The 18,461-nt window shown below is 41.5% G+C and overlaps 1 long non-coding RNA gene across 2 annotated transcripts in view; it reads right to left on the reverse strand.

Annotated features, from left to right (window-relative positions):
• LOC140844810 (uncharacterized) overlaps positions 1-18,461 on the reverse strand; it is a 169,357-nt gene that overhangs the window by 119,490 nt on the left and 31,406 nt on the right. Inside the window, exon 4 of one of the 2 annotated variants that reach the window (XR_012123306.1) lies at positions 15,079-15,529. The exons of the other annotated variant lie outside the window; for it this stretch is intronic. This is a non-coding gene — a long non-coding RNA (uncharacterized lncRNA). Of the gene's footprint in view, positions 1-15,078; positions 15,530-18,461 lie in introns of those variants that run through there. 2 annotated transcript variants of the gene reach the window in all.

Genomic DNA, 18,461 nt, shown 5'->3' on the forward strand with positions numbered 1-18,461 from the left:
TTCTGTTGATAGGATTTTACATAAAGTTTTTATTTCTTTGAAGGTACTTAATCATAGCTGCTGCAGCAGTATCAATAAGCCTTATTTCATTTGCCAGATTAAAAAAAAAAGCTTTCCTGGAGAGGCAGCTTAGCATATTGAAAGGTAAGGAGGTCTAGCAGAAAGAACACTAAAAATTGAGGTAAGAGCTGTAGATTCACATCTGAGCCCTGTTATATCTGTATGAATTTGAGAAAGTCAGGTAATCTCTCTTAATGTTCATTTCCACAATGTAAAATAGAAATAATATTCTCTATAGTTGTACTCATAAAATAATATATATGGAAGGACCTGGTATAGTGCCTAACACAAAAGACATAGATGTTTATTTCAGTTTCCCTTTTATAAAAAGATGAGAGTTTTCTTCAAATACAGTTACTTTATTTCTTGGACACTACACATGAGAGAAAAAGTGCTGTATAAAACCCAAGACTGGAGCTCGAGTTCTGGAGCCATTTTCCAGTGATACCACCTCTCTGTCACTAACTTCCTATGTGACCTCAAGCAAATTGCCAGCTTTCCCTAAAATGCATTTTTCTCACCTACAATGAGGACATGTGTTCTGAATCTAAAGGTCTCAAGGCTAAGTATGTATGTGCATTTTCCCTAGCAGTCAACAGTTTCAGAGATTCTGTGCTGCAGTAATGGTTGGTAATAGTCTAGAATCTAGATGGTCTCAGAGATTTCATCCACGTCTAACGCTCTAATTCTGATCAAGCTCAATCATAAATTGACTGTTCCTTTTGGTTCAGTATTATTCATTAATACATTATGAAGCAATGTGATATTTTAGTGGTGATTTTCAGCCCTTGTCTGTAGATTCTTGGCCTCCATGCCTCCCTGCATGTCTCTCCACTGGGAAAATGGTCTGCCCCCAGGGCTGCTTCACCAAAGGTTCTGATTACCCAAGTGGTTTTCTAGAGCTATTTTCCTCCTCATCCTCCTCGGTTGGTTTTTTTTTTTTTTTTTTAATGTTATCTCCTTTGGCTAATTCACCAGAGTAGAGATTTAATTAATAGGTGGCAACATATTGCAACTCTCACTGCCAAGATACATGATTAAGAAGAGAGCCTGTAGGCTTTCAGATCTTTTGATTGTTTTTATTTCAAGTCTCTTGAAATATACAAGATCATATTGAGAACAGTCAGATCATAACCCTACCATGATAAATATGAATATCTGTGAATATGAAGAAGTAAACTGAAGAAAAGATACTAGATGTAAGTGACTGTATACATAAGCAATATATTTACTTTTAATGAAAATTACAGTGTAAAATGATTGCATCATGCAACTCAGAGAAATGAAATATTTAGTCTGTCAATATTTTTCAAGAGTCAACAATGTACTGTACAAGGGGATGGAAAGGAAAGAGTTCTGAACATGAATCCTTCCTTCAGGAAAATAATTTATAAGTTTGGGCAAGAATATGATAAATGTATGTAAATAACCATAACACTAGGTTACACAATAAAGGTGTTATGTTCCAACTCAATACTGATAGATGTTCTTCCTTAAAATTATCTAGTTAGACAACTTTAAATAACAGGAGATAGTGTGACTTTTCCTTTTTTTTAAAAGACTAATAAATTGGATTTATAAACATTAAGAAATTATTTTTAAGTTTATGATGGTTGCTGTGGGTTTGCCCACTGTTTGATGCCATCTCAGGCTGGTCACAAGGAAACCTATTTACTTTCCATATTATTTCCTTCAGTTGACAATTGCATTTTTAAAAACAGTCCATACTCATTTTTGAAAACTTGAACAGCACTTAAATCCTCAGATTACTACTGGAGAACATAAATTTCTGAGGGAAAAGGCTTCGACCTTTTATTCCAGTAGTGACATTTCCAAAAGGTTCTCAAGGCTACCTTTTCTAAACAGAGCTGAGGTAGCCCTGAAGGCAATAGTCACAAAGATTCTTAGTCCCTCCTGTTTTACAAGGCAGAGGAAAGGGAGTGGCCTCAGTCACCAAGAAAATTCACGGTTCTCCCAGAGGTCTGCGAGGATACCACTTAGAGCTCAGAGATGGCTTCTGAACTATCCACAGGTTCAAGCCTGAGAGCATCCTTCCTGCCCTCAAATCATCATCTTCCTTTCCATATCTGGAATTCCCATTATCCAATATATTCCACCCCTTTCCTTACCAACCTCAAACCCTGCCAGTTTTTTTCTGAATGTGTCACTTTTTACTATTCCCATGGCCATAGCTAGTCTTCCTAATGCTGGTTTCTTGTTTTAAAACTTATCTTCCATCCTTCCACTTCAGTGATTTTCCTCAACACTTTAGCGCTCCTATCTGAATGTATTTTCTCTGGGATAAATCCCAGGACCTTTTGCCCAGTATTCTAGGTTTTCACAATGTGTCCTAGTCATTTTTTCCTCTTGTCTTTAATAATCATCACCTCACCTGGCTCCCAGATACCAACAACCAAAAAGCTCTAAAATACTTCATAAATTTTAGTTGACAATATATCAAAATTTGCCACATTAGAGCTGTACAATGTCCTTCCCGCTCATCGGAGTCACTAGTGTTTGCTGGAGTGAGAAAAGGGATAATGATTTTATACTATCTATATCAGTGATCAAGAAAAAAAGTTTTGGACTTTTTTCTTTATCTTCAATTCATTTCTTCAGACTTGAGGGAGAAGAGACTCCAGATGGAAACCAAGAACAGTCTACCTATGCCATTGACAGTCTTCAGCAGAGAAGTTCCTACAAAGGAACTGAGATGTCAAAAACTACCCAAGAGACAGGGAGCTTTCAAAAGATGAGCGTTTATATTCTCCAGTTCTCACCAGAAGAGAAAAAGATGAATTTCTCAGGGAAAGATAGAGGCAGTTTTTCCATGTACTAATATTGTCATAGATCCCTTAGGAGGGACATTTATAATGCAGAGGTGGAAATACTCAGCTCCACCTTCAATGTGCAAAGGACAAAAAAATGGAAAAGGGCTTTTTCCCAAACCAAGGAAATAGGGACAACTTGGATCCGGCATTCAGGTGCTACAACAGGCTCTTGGCAAAGCCTTAAGATCAAGAAAGGATGAAAGAGGGAGAAAACAGGAAGGCCCAAAGTGAGGCTGGGAAGCTCCAGGGAGGGCAGTGGATCCATGCCCCAGCTGGCCTCCGCCAGAGTTCCACCTCTCACCGCTGGTGGTTACAGGGGGCGGGAAAAGCACAAAGGAAAAGAGGTTGAAGGGGCAGCAGCTCCCACCTGAAGGCTGACAGAAGCAGGCCCAGATGCAGAAAAGAAAAGAGTTCCTTTATCCAAGGGATTTAGGAAAGCCAGCATCATCTAAGCCAGTACAGAAAAGGGCAGTTCCCAGAGCGGGAGGAAGGCCACTCCTAGGTCTGAATGAGGGGGGGCAGTAAGGAAGCCTCTGGCTGCTGGCCTCAGAGTGAGCCTCCCCTCGTGATCCCCTCAAGCGTTCTGAACCGATCCCTTCAGTGGTGTGAATGGTTTGTGTGATGAGCTCAGGGGGAGGCAGCTTGAGGAGCAGAGATGGTATCTAAGACTCAGAAGGCAAGGTCTCTGCCCCTGGAGATCACCTTTTCTGGTAATTCCTCAAAGGTAGGAGTAAAAGTTAAAGAGAAAGGTAGCAAAAGTTAAAGAAACTTCAGTTTCCTTTAAAATAGGAAGGTCTAGCAACCTGGTCTTCACACCCACACCTCCCCGCAGCGGGTAGTTCACCGCCTTGCCATTACTGTACTGTCCTGCATGGTCATCGAGGTTACCTCAGCATAGCAGAGAAATGTGACATCCACCGAGAACCTCATGGCATGGGTGGGGCTTGAGCTAGAACCCTGTGGAGGGAGACAGGAGAATATGTGTGTCTGAGGACCCACAGGCTGAATAAAAGGCCTCACTGGCGTGGAATCCATTCCCTCGGACTGTGGCTATAGGCAGGTGAGAAAGGATCCCAGGGCGGGATCACCATCACTTAGCCCTTCCCCTGAGGGAAACCTCAGGATTATGCCACTGGGATGGAGGAAGTCACTGCTTTTCCAGCAGTGGGGAAGAGTATACAATGAACTCCACGGGAAAGAGCAGTATGGGGAAAGAGCAGCAGACCAAGAGTTCTGATTTCTATTTCTGGTTATGTTATTAATTTGCTATGTCTGGGCAATTTGCTGATACTCTGGTTTTGTTTCTTTATCAGTAAAATTGAGGGGTTGAACTAAGTAACCTCCTAATTTCTATAATCTCAGAAGACCAAGATTCTAAGAAAGGTGACTATGGCTGAGTAGCTATGTGTTCTGCTGGAGGTTAAGGGGGGTGGTGGTTTGTGTGGGAACTGTGTGGGAATCACACACTCACTCAAATACTTACAGAGTGCCTGCCATGTGCCAGGTGCTATCTTAGAGCCTGGAGATGAAGTGGTGAACAAAATGGACAAAACTTTTCTGCCCTCACTGAGCTTAGATTCCAGCAGAGTGGGATAGTAAGTAAAGCAAATAAATAAGACACAGGAAGACAAGTAAGACCCACAGTTCGAGAAGAGCACCGCATCAAAGGCCAGTGTGGCTGTTGCTGGGCACTGGCAGCCATGGTGAGACTGCAAACTACTTCTATTCCTTCTTGGCTAGCATTCCCCACCCCCCGCTTTTTTTTTCTTTTTGTATTTTGGCCTGAAATTCTAAGTTTAATGAATATTATTCAATTGCTCTTCTTCACCATATTTTTTAAATCAACAATTTCACAGATTTTTTTTTAAACTGGGTAAATGTCAAAGATTAGAGCAAACTCTCCATTTTGCAGGTCCATTTTCCAGGATAATCTCATTAGTAGGTCTAGATAAGGTATGATATCTGTGTCAAAGAAAGGAAGCCAGCATGCTCCAGTATCTTAAGAAAATTACATTTTCTGAAAGCAAGTTGGCCTCTATCTAATCGCCAAAAGATACCTTTTTTTTTTAAGACAAGCAAACACATATTGGCTGATCCTTGAAAAAAATAACTGAAGGCTTAGAGGAGGTTAGAGTTCAAGTAAAATAAAACAACCTGAAAAACACTTCATCACCCAAGTTACCAGTAATCTGAACAGACAGGAAATACATGAGCATATCATCTAGACTCGAATAGCAGAACCAAAGGCTAATACTTAGAAATATACAATTTCTTGGATAAAGTTAAAGCTCAAATTCCAAGTCAAATGCACTCCACAAGCCATGATTCGTTTTAGAGTTGATGGGGGCATAAAAGGTGGGGGTGCTGATAAAGAGCCCGTAACTTCCCTAGAGGGAACCGTGCGCTGCAGAGTGAGGAGCAAGGCCACAAGGGACGGTTGTGAGGCTTGGCTGTGGATTCCCCTGGGCTGATTTTTAAGATGCCTGCTGGCTGAGTCTGAGCGGAGAGTGACAGCTCGCACCGTGACAGGGTGGGCCGGGGCAATGCAAACAGAGGCAAACAAGAAGGGGAAGAGACTCCACAAGAGATGTGAGCTGCTGGCGCAGCCCCACACGCTCCAGTGGGGTTCTGACAGCCCTTGTCATGACCCTGCACCACGTAGTGTAGGAGGAGGAGGCACGGGTCTTTGTTAGAGCTGGCTTCTTCCTCTCCTTTCCTTCCCTGCGCTCACTGGGATCTTCCCAGAGGCCTGCGTCACTATGTGTGTTACACTAAGAGCAATTATACTAATACTAATGAATTGTACTAGTAATAGTAGTCATGGTAATATTAAAAGAAAATCCTTCTGCTGTGCTCAATATTTTCCAGTCACTGTTCTAATTACATAGATATATAAACAACCTTTTAGGACAATTTTTATATTGAGTAGATACAATAAGATGCACAAATCTTAGTGTATAGCTTGATGAATTTTGACATGTGTATACAGTCATGTCACCAGGTTCTGACTACATGTATAATTATTTACATATTTAATCCTCACAGCTATACTAGGAGGTCGGTACAATTTTACACTCATTTTTCAGATGAAGAAACCTGAGCCACAGAGAAGTTAAGTGACTTACTTAAAGGCTCACAACAAGGTCCACAGAGAGAGCAGAAAATAGGATCGTAGGCACACTTAACTTGTGCCTTCCTCAATGTCCACTCATGGGCAGGATGCAGGGGAGATTTTAAGACAAGCTATGTAACTGAGATGACCTCCAGAGCACTGTCTTATCACACCCTACCCTTGCCCACCCTAACACCACTCTTAGTCTCCAGGGTCAAATGGTGACATCAGGATGGGAAATACTAGGGCCTGGAGAATGAGTTCCTGAGGGTACACTGGACAGGAGAGCTGAAGGGGAGGCGGGATCACGAAGGACAGAGAGAAAACCAGGACTACTGGACTGCAAAGAAATACCACTGAAAAAGTGTTTAATGTGCTAGGAGAGAATGCTGAGCTCCAACATTCATGTGGAGATACTACATTTGTAAGCCCCAAATCAGAGCATGTGGTATGAAAAAAAGTCTGAAAATGGAGCAACGAATTTAGAATTGGGACTATCTCCAGAATTTACTGACATACCAGATACTGAGGTGGTTTTTAAGTCACATGCTGAGTATGTCTAACTGCATCCAGCTGAAGAACAGGGACACCTTTTAAAGATGTGTGTGTGCACATGTACCCATGCGGAACCTCAGATTCCAAGAGGTTCTGCAGCCACCAAACAAACAGACACCACTTGCTGAGAACTACTGGACAGCCCAGAACATGCTGTCATACAGAGGTCTTCATTAGGATCATACAATGTCATGCCTTCCATCACCCCAGTGTGTCTCACTCCATAGAGAGAAAAACAAAATCCCAAACCCTAAAAACTTGCCTCACATTCATGGCACATGTCTCTCTGGCTTTCAAGAACCTTCAGAGGGCTCTTTAATTACCTAAAATAGAACAATAATCCTGACTGACCTCCTTCCCCTACAACTGCCTGAGGCTTCCGCAAGCTGCTTTCTGGATAGCTTTGTCTTCCGATAATAAGAGACACATCAAAAGAAATGTCCCCTTCTGACATGGAGAAGAGCCAGGGGAAATTCCCTTCACAACATCTCCCAGAAATGCTTCCATTTCCTGAAACAGGAACAGGAGGGCATAAAAATGAACTCCCAGATGAAGCTTGGAGTGGCATTTGTCACGATGTGTACTAATCATTCATTGAGATTTTCTGTGTCACCTACACGGGACCCTGTTTTAGCCAGCACTTTTCAGAGTATTAGGCACACAATAGATACACTCTAAATTTTTACTGAAAGGGATGAATGAAGTTACTGCTTCTGACATGAAAAAGGAACTTTCAGTTCAAGTGAAATGTACACACACAAAAGGTACAAAACGGATATAAATTTTTTACTTCATTGATTATAAAGAAAATCATTACTAAGCACAGTAATTCCTACAGTTATGACAGTATTTCTTTCTGTAATCTGTTCTTCTATCCCCTTAAAAAAGAAAAAAAGACCTGACTGGTAGCTTTAAAATTTTTCTTTTACTACCTGTAAAATACTTCTTCCAGGAAACCTACTTTATGACCTTCCTTTCTTAGGTATAATACACTTCCGATGAGCACTTACCAATGATAGGCCAATCCCTATAAAGAAGACATTGTTATTAATTCAGCAGATTAGAAACCGAATCTAGCAGAACTATAACTTGCTCTTTGTCACACAGATACGAAGTGACACGATTGTGAATCAAACCCCAAGAGCTTGCTCTCATCATTACAAATGACCTCTTCACCAGTTTCACAGCCTTGCCTTTTTTAATCTAAGAGACAAATTGAGTGAGGATACTTAGGAAACTGGGATGGGGAGTGGGGAGGGAGTCAAACAGTCTTCAGAAGCAAGAACTCAATCTTGGAGGAGGTTAGCCTTAATAGGAAACACAGCATCTAGTGAGACTTCATGAACTAGAGGCAATGGATTGTTTTGGAAATGCCAAGAAGCCATTTGGGGAAAAGTAGATTTCAAACCTAGCCATAAGGATAATGATATGGGGAACATTTGCTCCCGCAGAGCCAAAAGAGACTTGATGGTACACAGAGCTCCAAACTTAGTGAATGGTAATAAGAACACAATTAGTAGGCTGTAGGGCTTGGAAACACAAGAACTGATGTCAGAAATCTGAAAAGCTCCTTTAGAGGGGTAAGGCTCATGAGAAAAATCCCCCATGATGCAGAAGTAACTCACACAACTGCAAAGGTGCTAGGATATGCAAACGTCGGTGCTTCTCCAAGACCACAGCTTGTGCAGGGAGCTGGGTCTCCTGTGGGCAGCAATGTCTGATCTGGTGGGTTTGACCCAACAACTGTTGGATAGGGACAAGGGTAGATCTTGGCCTAGTATAATTTTAGGGGTGCCCATGGTCTGTGTCCAAAATCCACCCTGCCCCCCTCGCCTGCCACAGCATCCAGAAGTCCACCAGTATAATCATGATGGGTTTGGACATATGACGCAGAAACCCCTTTTGCTTTGCAAACTCCCAAGAGCAGCAACACACTAAATTGCTTTCCGAGTAGTATGTCAGTTCCCAAGCTGAAAGTAAGATCCTGTGGGGATTGGGCAAGACAGGCAATTTCTGCAAGAAGACAGAAAATGCCCAAAGTACAGAGCACACAGCTATGCCCAAGATGGCAGAAGACAGGGGAGAGAGGGTGGGTTGAGTGTTAGCCTAATGCAACTCATTCATTTAATCAACAAACATGACTGGCTATCCCTGTGCCAAGCACAACTCTAGGCACTAGATATACCTAATGAATTAAACAGGCAAAAATTCTGGCCATCACAGAGCTTACAACTGAAGATCAATCTACATAAATCTTCCTGACTTGGGTGTTACATCAATACCATGAGTTGAAAGTCCTTGACAGAGAGTACCAGTAAGAACATAAATAAACTTGATTCCACTTAAGCCAACAAGTAGTCTGGTAGCTAGTGTTATCCTCATTTCACCAAAGAGGAAACCAAGATTTGGGAAGATTACAGAGCTATCAGGAACTCAGCCAGAATCTATCTCAGGACTGGATTGGCAGCCCAGGGCAGAACAAGAACTCTGGGGTCAACAGATCTAGATCTGAATTCCGGCTCTGCTTCTCAAGTGCCCTTGGGCAGTTTATGTATTTTCTGCTTCGCTCAGTGTCCTGGTATGCATAACTGGGATGATAAAACCTACTTCAAAGGATTGTGATAAAGCTAACAAGAAAAATGGAAGTGAAATTCTTAGAATTAATTCCTGGCATTTAGGAAGTGCTCAGTAAATGATAGTAATCAGAACAATGAATCCCTGTTCTTTTCCTTTCCATCACCTCACCCCTGTCACCTGGATTGAACACTGACCAGAGGCTATGCAAGCCCCACCATCTCCCGTGATTCTGAAAACAGACTCAAAGAAGCCCCAGCCATGGAGGTTCTTCACTTCCATTTCAGACACAAGGAATTGCACATCGGCCTGTCCAGGGTGCTTTTTTTGTAGGCCATTTTTGAAAGCTTGTCCCTTTGAACACACAGAAGTCAGGAAATGCAAAATTAAGGTTCCCAGAGTAACCATAACTCACTCACAATGCATATCAAGGCATAAATTTCATTGGATGTACAACAACATAAAACACTGAGCATACCAGAGTGGGAGAAGTTAAGACTGTTACTGAAGCCATAAATTTTAATTTCCTGATGTGGGTACATTTTCATTGTCACCAATGATACTTCATTAACATAGCAGTCACAATAAAAAGTGCAACATAATTCAGAGGATGGTGAGTCTGTGACTGAGGTAGTTTTCTCTACAGGGGCCTCTTTTCAAAAATTCACATGGGTGTCAAGAAAAGAACCCTGAGAGGAGATATTAGTCCATTGGGGAATGCAGCTAAATCCACCCAGCATGAAAGGATTTAGCTACATTTACTTTCTAGCAACCTCTGGAAGTAAGCAACCTCTTTCCTTTCAAGTGTTAAATCTCTGAAAAAAGGTAGCTTTCCCAGTCCTTGCCTTTACTGAATCTTCCACCCGGGCCCTGAGGGAATGTAGGCTTAGAAGCCCTGCCTACTCACCTGATATGGGAAAGGTCAAATGAATGGGGGTCAAATAAAACAGTGCATGTAAATTGATCATCTGTGCATTTACAGTGGAAATCAATCCAATATTCCTGCAAGATGCAGAAGTCAGAGAATAGTGTGCCCTGGCCCTCCTGGTTCACAAACGGTCAGAGACCCATAGGACCAAGGGACCTAGAGGCAGCCACCACCTGTTCCAGCTCTTTTTCTACCTGAGTGTGGGTGCTTTGTAAAAGGTAATGTTTTATCTTCACCGGAGGAGGAGACTACAGAAACTCTGATGGAGTTCTGCTCTCTGATCAAATTTGTTTGATCACAAAGTCTAATCTTAACATCCTTTTTTCACAGCTTATATTCCAAGTCTAGTAGTTCCCCTAAAGGTTCACAATTCTTTCTCTTGGGCATTCTCCTTGTCTCAGAGAAGGCGAATGCTTCCTGCACAGGGAGGCTGCCGATTCTCTCTGGAAAGGAGCCTTTGCAAGGCCTATTAGCAATCAAGACAGTCAACCTGGCGCTCACCTGATCCTCACTGTACTTCCTTCATGTCTCATTTTTCCTCCTTCCTAGGGTTATTTTAAGGTTTAAACAAGAAAATGTATATAAAGTGCCTGACACCTAGTAGAAGCTCAAAAATATGTCAACTTCATTTAAGTTATTTGCACCAGGTAATTAGTTCCCTCCCTGTCTCCCTACCCTTACACCTTCTTTTCTATCTTTCCCCTCTGTTAACCTTCGAAATAAAACTGTAAGCTACTTTACCAGCAAAAATGTGTTCCTTCGGAATAGCAGAGAATTGCAATTTGGGTCAAACTGCGGCAAAACCAGGCAAGCCCAGAGGACCAAGCAGAGGACGGCTCTAAAAAGGTGCAGTTGGGAGGGAGTCTTACAAACAAGTCCTTTGGAGGAAACTGGCTGTTCCTAAGTATAGTGGCTCTTCATTGGCTGAGCTATGACGGTCTCCCATTGACTGGGCGGTTGCTGGGGGAGGAGGAAAACCTTCCTTCCTCCTGCAGGGAGGCATCTAAAGCAGTGTCTCTTCCCCCTGGGCCTGTGATTATTGCCGAATGGTAGGGTGAGACAGCTCCCCCTGCTGGCCTCCTGATCCCACACTAATGAGGATTCCCTTTATTAATTTTCACACCCCACCTACAGAGCTCGGACAGAGGCATGCTGTACGATACCTTGGGCGTCCTCTGTGCTTCCTCTGCTAAAAGCACAAACTCATCCTTACAGGGCTTCCAGAATCTAACTTCGGAGTAGTTACTCCGGTCCCTGTTGGACATTTCCTCTTTCATTTCATTAATGAGAACACAAAATCCAGTCCAGATGTACTTTTGGTCTTTCTTGCTCTGGACTCCATCAGGAGTGCACCCTTAGTCTTCTTCCTCCCCACCATGGCTATCACACATCTGTACTTCTCATGTGACAACTGAATGTTGGTGTTTTCCTCAAGCTGCACCTGTCTGTGGACTGGGGCTGATAAGTACATTATGAAGTCAAGGAGAGTTCAATCTCTGATATCTCATCCATCACCCATCCTGCAAATTTCCAAGCTCTGCATTCCTTCCCCTCTGGTGTTTCTCTGGAACCCCCTTCTTCTCACCTCCTTCCCATTTCCACTGCTCTTTCCTGAGACTGGTCGTGAGACTTGCACTTGGCCTTTTCCCATCTATTCACATACAGTGTTGTGGCTCAAAATGCTCTTCTTTAAACTCTTTTTTGGTCATGATACAACTCTTATTCAGACTCTGGCAGAGGCTTTATTTCCCTTTACGTCAAATCCTGACTCCTAATCAAATTCTGTGAGGCTCTTAGTAGAGACAGTCTCCTCTCTAAGGATTGGAAACTCCTGAAAACGAGGCAAAAAGGTCAAGGGGTGATATAAAAAACTGCTAAGAATGCTTTTGGTTGAAATAAAAGAAAGCTTCCTTGACTCTCACATCTAACTTATGTCCTACCATCTCTGCATAGGTTTCCTTAAAACTCTAGCTCTCTCCAGTGAAACTTTCTTTCTTTTGACATCACAGCCTATTTCAGCACCATTTATTTAAAATTAAGTCTGCCACTGGGTTTTCTGACAGCTCTTGTTGCTTTGCACATCACGTACCTTGTTCAATGTGTATGTCCCACCTTTTCAAGGCAAGTTATAATTTTTGTCTTATGAAACCTTTCCAAAGCATTTGAACTGCTGATGACTCCCACAATTTCAAATTTCCTTCCACTGAATTCTATCACCATGTACTTGCACAATTGTCCTTATGCCTCTGTGACTGTTTCTTCTCATTCTTCTACCCACACTCTAAAAGAATGTGCACTTCATGTGTCTCCTTATTACTCAAAATTAGTTTCTGATCATATACAAGGAAAGTTGAAAATGCAAGGCTGTGGGATCTGTGGACTATTATAAACCATTTCTCCAGAGAACTGCACTTTCTAAAAAAACTTGGCTTCTCTGAAGTCAAGAAAAAGACTCTCTAGGATGAAGTGAATTCCAGAAAGGAATGCCTGCCCTTACCCTCTCCCTAGTTATCTCAGGCTGTTGATTCGGAAGCTTGTAACTTCCTTCAAGATCTCTCTGTTATGCTTCAAACACTCAAATTGAGGAATCTATTAAAATACGGTGTTTGACCCCTGTTCTTAACTAGTAAAAGATTTTCCTTATACTAATTTAAGATTACTTACTGCATCTTCCATATTTTAGCACTGTTTTTACAGTTGAGGCCACAGAGAATGAATCTAATCTTTTGCCCACGTGAGAGCCCTTCCTGCATATGAAGATTGCTATGCCTAACTCAGCTGCTTTGCTCTCTTTTCTTGAAACGACTGTCCCCAGAACCTTCATCTTTCTCTGAGTGAATAATGACTTGTCAATATCCTTCTTAAACTGGGACCTACAACTGATCACAATATTCTAGGTACATTTGGATGATGTATAATGTGACTGTCATCACTTCTATGACACACGTAGTATCTTAAAATTACTCCGGTTTTTCCCACTTGTGATTCACTTTGAGATGTCAACTAGAACTCCAAAGTCTTTTAACAATTACTGCTATTAAAACACATTTCTCACATCCTGTATTTCTATAGTATGATACTTGAAAAATTATCAGAATTCATCTTGGTGGTTTCAATCTACTCTTTCAACAGCCAAAGTCATTTTTGAGTCTTTTTGCACCCATCCAAGCTAGGGCCAAAGCCCTGTGATACGCCATTAGAAGCTCCTTCCATTCTGATACTGATTCATTGATCTCTCAGTATTAGCAATAAGCTCTTCTAACTATACTACAGTTAAAACCAATTTTTCAACAGTCATATTATGATAGCATTTTTCAAATAGCTGGGCGCAAACAGATTTACTGGAGGCAAAAAGTCACTTGGTTTACCACTCAAGAAATTCTTTCCAAAACAAAGAAATAAGAAATGGTCCAGCTTGTTCTTAGTGTTCCTAGTATCACTGCTTCACATATACTCAAGTAATTGATCAACCATTCCTAAAATATAGCAAGAGATTTATTACATGCTCACCCAGTAACATACTTGAAAAATTACCTTCCAAACACTTTTGGCAATTCTAAAATTATCTGTCCATCTGTCAGTCTTCTGTTATAATTCTTCTTATTCTCCATGAATTTTCAAAATATGTGGTCTGTGGTTTTAAAATCCCATCTGCAAACATTAGGAGAGGCTGGCTGAATTTTGCTCAGGACCTCCCTCCACATTTTTTGGCACTTTCCTTTGAATCTGTAATTATTTCAAAATAAAAATATTCTTATAGAAGTCCCATCTGCAAGGTTCTTTTAGTATCTGAGGATATAATGTTCCTGAGATTAAAGATTTAGAAGTACTTTAAAAGGTAGATTCCTTTTGAAGTAGTTCACCCATTTTGGGCTTCAGTTTCTTTTTTACTATGTTTGTTTCATTCTTCCTAGTTTGAAGACTCTTTGTTAGAGAAGAACAAACCCATGAGAGTAGAACAGCTCAGTGGCCTGCCTGCCACCCATTCTCAGTGCATCATGCCTACCTTCTCTTGTTCTCTATTATTTGTTCATCAATAATTCTTGGCTATCATATTTTCCAAAAACTTCTCTCTCCCTTGGTTTCCTTTTGATTCTGTTCTTGCCCAGTTCCATGTCAGTTCCTTCCATTTGTTCTTGACCAGGCACTCTCCCCTCTGTATTTGATGTGCATACCTCAAAATTCTGACTTCATCTGAGACCTCCTTGGTGCTAAGTACACTGTGACATGTTTTTCAGGTACTGTGACCTGCTATACCAATATTATTATTATAGAGAAGAAAATTGCTTCGTTTGTATTACCATTTTAGTAACTCCTGAATACAGGTTTTCTTTTTATCTTTTGAGTTTAAATTATTTATATACTAGAAAATTGCTCTGGTTTAAAAAGGGAAAGAGGAGATTTTAACATTTTGTCACTGAGCCAACATTTAAGACCTCGTGGAAATGGTATTTGTTCCTCTGAAACTTCAAACCCCTCTATCAAGACCCTCTCAGAGTCCTCTCCCTCTGAGTTAAACTTTTTCACGTGAATATACTCTGGCTTCATTATTCTCTCTTATTAGGGGCCTGTGAAGCCAAGCTGGGACTTTTTCAAATGATTTTTGATTGAACTTGGGTGTAACCAGTTAGAAACAATACATCACCCCATCCCTGAGCCCGACATGGAATATTCCAGAGATGTTTTTCTTAGCCAGACTTCTGCTATGATTCCTACTTTAGAGTGATTTCTCCCAAACATGCAACTGAAATCATTTAGTTCCATCCATGTCACAGTTGAGATGCTAAATTCCTTATAACATATATACTAAGGAGAGCATTAACAGAGAATTTCTGATAGGCCTTTATATGAACTCCTTAAGAGCTTGATACTAGAAATGCACAGATTAACATGTAGCAAGAAAATACATTCAGTCAAATATAATCCCATCTGTACCTGCCAAAATCTTCATTCTGCTTTACCAACATCCTTGTAATAACATTGTTAAAGGGTTCTGACACTTCTCAGATAAGCGCTTCATTCAGTTCCCTGTCTCGTTTCAGTAGGAAACAGGAAAATTCCAAATACAGTCAGTTCAGTTATCAAGGTCTTCTTATCCAGTGTGTGAAGAATCCGGGCCCTTTGTTTCTCTTCCTTCTCCCTCAAACTACCTACATTTGGGATGCATTAGTTCCACTCTGTACCACCACTTCAGGGCACTTTGAGAGAAAAGAGTGGTAGTTGCCAGATATGTTTTTCTTTTACTTTTTATTAGCATGTCTAATAAAGAGCCGGGTGAGTATAGGTCTTTGGAACCAAGGAACAAAATGAAGCTTGATGGTTCCAAGTAAATCTGACTTTAAAACACTTAGTTCCAAGATCTCCTGACTTAGCAACAATAGCAGCTACCCGAAACAGGCCTCCTTCCCATAGAACTTGCTAGAGATTTCCTTTTTCCTTCTCTGCTGAGCCATGTTCTTGCTATTTTCCCTGTCAGAAAAGATAAACTATGCATAGTGAGGCAAAATTAGTTATAATAAATAAACTGAGCAACTGGCCTGTAAAATCCTTGAAAATGTTTAGAAACCTTAATCAGCATGTCCATCAAATTTCTACCCTACTCTTATCCACTCCCAATTAAGGGATAAAGGGAGGAGAGAGAAGCGGGTAAATGAAAAAAAGTTTATTAAATCTGATCCCCTCCCATCCCCACCCCACCCGTTTTGTATGATGATGTGACTGTTCTCTAGTTTTATGTAGTAGATGGGATTTGACCTGTGGATGGTTTAAAGAGACGTTGCTGGGTCATGAGAGCCAATGTGCCTAACTGTGTCTGCCTCTGTTTCTTACAGCAAACGTGTTTAGGTTTCCAAAGAAATGCTTCACAAACTCTGGAACACAATTTGTTTATAATGTGGAGCCTCCCCAGGTCCCTGGTCTTCCCTCCCTGCAGCAGCCCCTGCTAACACAGAACCGAGGCCTTGAACAGTCTCAGGAGAACTGACTCTGAAATGTTTTAAAGAGAAGTTAGAAATTGATTTAGGCAGTTAGTTTGAGCATGCAGGCTAGGACATTGCTAGAAGTTGTATTACTTCTTATGGCACCTGGGACTTCGTTACTTTAAGTGCATAAATCAGCCTTCTGAGAAATATTCAGTTTCCTGAGCTTAGTTTAAGCTGAATTACAAGTGACCCCACAGAATTATTTTATTCCCCTTTTGCCTGAATTCCTGAGGAAAGGATTAAAAAACCACGTTGTCTGTTTTTATTGGAGTGTTTCCTTTACCCCACCCCATTTTAATAACTTCGGCTCCTTAAATCTATACTCTCCACTCAGCATTTTATAGTTATTTGCCAAACATGTAAATGCCCAAATTTAACTAGGCCCTCACTATTTCTACAACAACTGGTGCATATACAGAAGTGATGGCCCTTTGGGTACCAATAATTTCTCAGGGACATAAAAACAAGAATTGCTGCTTTTGCCAGATCTCCCAGAGCTTTATGACATCACCAGGCGTTTTGTGACACCATCACTTTAACATACAGGCTCTGGCCCTGCACAAGAGGCAGAGGAACATGTTTATTGATGGAGGCAGTGAAGACAGGACTGCGTATTGGAAAAAAGAGGCTCCAAAGTTGCTGGAGGAATTATCCTGGGGAAAAATTAGATCCAGACTTTTCCAAAGGGGAGCAGAAAGGGGGAGGGCAAAGAGGGCTGAGGATTAGGCAATACTGATCTGGAATCATACAATTATGAGAATTCCATTCAAATACCAGTGCTTTGTGGTACTGTTTGTTGTTTCCATTTTAAATTATAAGACAAACAAGAAAGTTGCTGATGTCTACTATCTCAGATTCGAAGGGAAGCAATAAAGGAGAGGTGATAGCAGTAAAATATCATCACCACACAAAACCAAACTGCACATGGTCCTTCTTCAGGGAACCCTCCTGTGATCCATTAGTTCCCCATTTCTTGGTCCTGCAGTTAGGAGCCTTCATATTTTCATTATGGAATTTCTGGCCACTAGGCCAGCCCTGTGGCCCTCAACACAAGTGAGGTTTCTCCATTTCAAACTAAACAAAGTTGGAAGTCTCTAAAGGAATATTTACTAGAAAAAAATATTTTACAAATTTACAAATTATCATGCACATCATGCACATAAAGTAACTATTAAAACAAAGTTTAAACAAGATGGTGGCATGAGAAGTGAGGCAGAAACCTCCTCCCCAAAGCAAATATAACACGAAAATACAGCAGATACAACTAATCCTGAAAGAGCAACCCAAAAGAAGACTGCGACAGACAGCCTACATCTGGAGAAAACAGAAGACCTCACGAAAGAAGGAAAAGTAGCAAAGCCATGATCTGGTGAGACCCATGCCCTCCCCCACCCCAGTTCACAAGAAGAAGGAAGAGAAATGGAGCAGGGGAGGGAGTAGAAGCCCAGGCCTGCTAAATGCCTACCCCAGGAGATCTGCTCCTGGAGCACGAACCCACACTACATAGTGCTCTGGAGATTAGAGGAGTTGGAAAGCAAGACAGGTAGAATACTCAGAGAGACTGAGATTCCAGCCCTTTCTGGAGAATAGGTACCCACAACAGGCCACTGCAGGACAAAAGAAAGGCAGGCACTTTGAAAGACTTCCAACAGTGACAGGGATGCTAAAGGGACAAGGATTATACAGAGTTTGCTGCTCAGGAGAGAGGACAGGTGGACAAAATCGTCCCAGCACACTCAGCGCAGCAAGTTGGGAACTTTCAGGAGCTTCACCCTGCTGGCTGGCAATGCAACACCAAAGACCCTCACTGCCATACACAGCTTGCCACTCCTTACTCCCAGCCAGCACTTGTTCACAACCTGCTACCGCCATTATAGTGCCAGACAAGCCTGAGGGCAGCCCTGCCTACAGGAGCTACAGGGGGAAAGTATAGAGGCATCTCCCTCCACACTTGGCCCACTGGTGCTAGCAGTGGAGGCAGGCACTGTGGCTAGGAAGCAGGAAAGAGCTCTTTCCTCCCAGCAGGAACTGGTGCCATGTGCCTGCAACGCCCACCACCGCTCCAGAGGCTGGGAAGCTCCAGAGAATAGGACTTCTGGGCAATAGAGAGCACCACCATCTACACAAAGTTATCATTCCAGAGTAATCAATACAAATATGAACTGACAAAAGAATCTGGTACAAACCAAAATCCCTCGAACACCAGAAAGAAGGCTAAGTAAAACTGAAATCACAAAAATTGTTGATAATGATTTAAAAATAAAAAATCATACACATGCTTACATGCTTACAGAGCTACAGAAAAATATTCAAACCCTCAGGGAGGACTTCAAGAAAGAGACAAAAACTGAAAAATACAGTATCTGAAATGAAACATACAATAGAAGAATTTAAAAGCAGATTAGATGAGGTAGAGGAGA

The sequence above is a fragment of the Manis javanica genome, chromosome 12 (assembly GCF_040802235.1).
Source record: "Manis javanica isolate MJ-LG chromosome 12, MJ_LKY, whole genome shotgun sequence".
NCBI classification, from domain to species: Eukaryota; Metazoa; Chordata; class Mammalia; order Pholidota; family Manidae; genus Manis; species Manis javanica.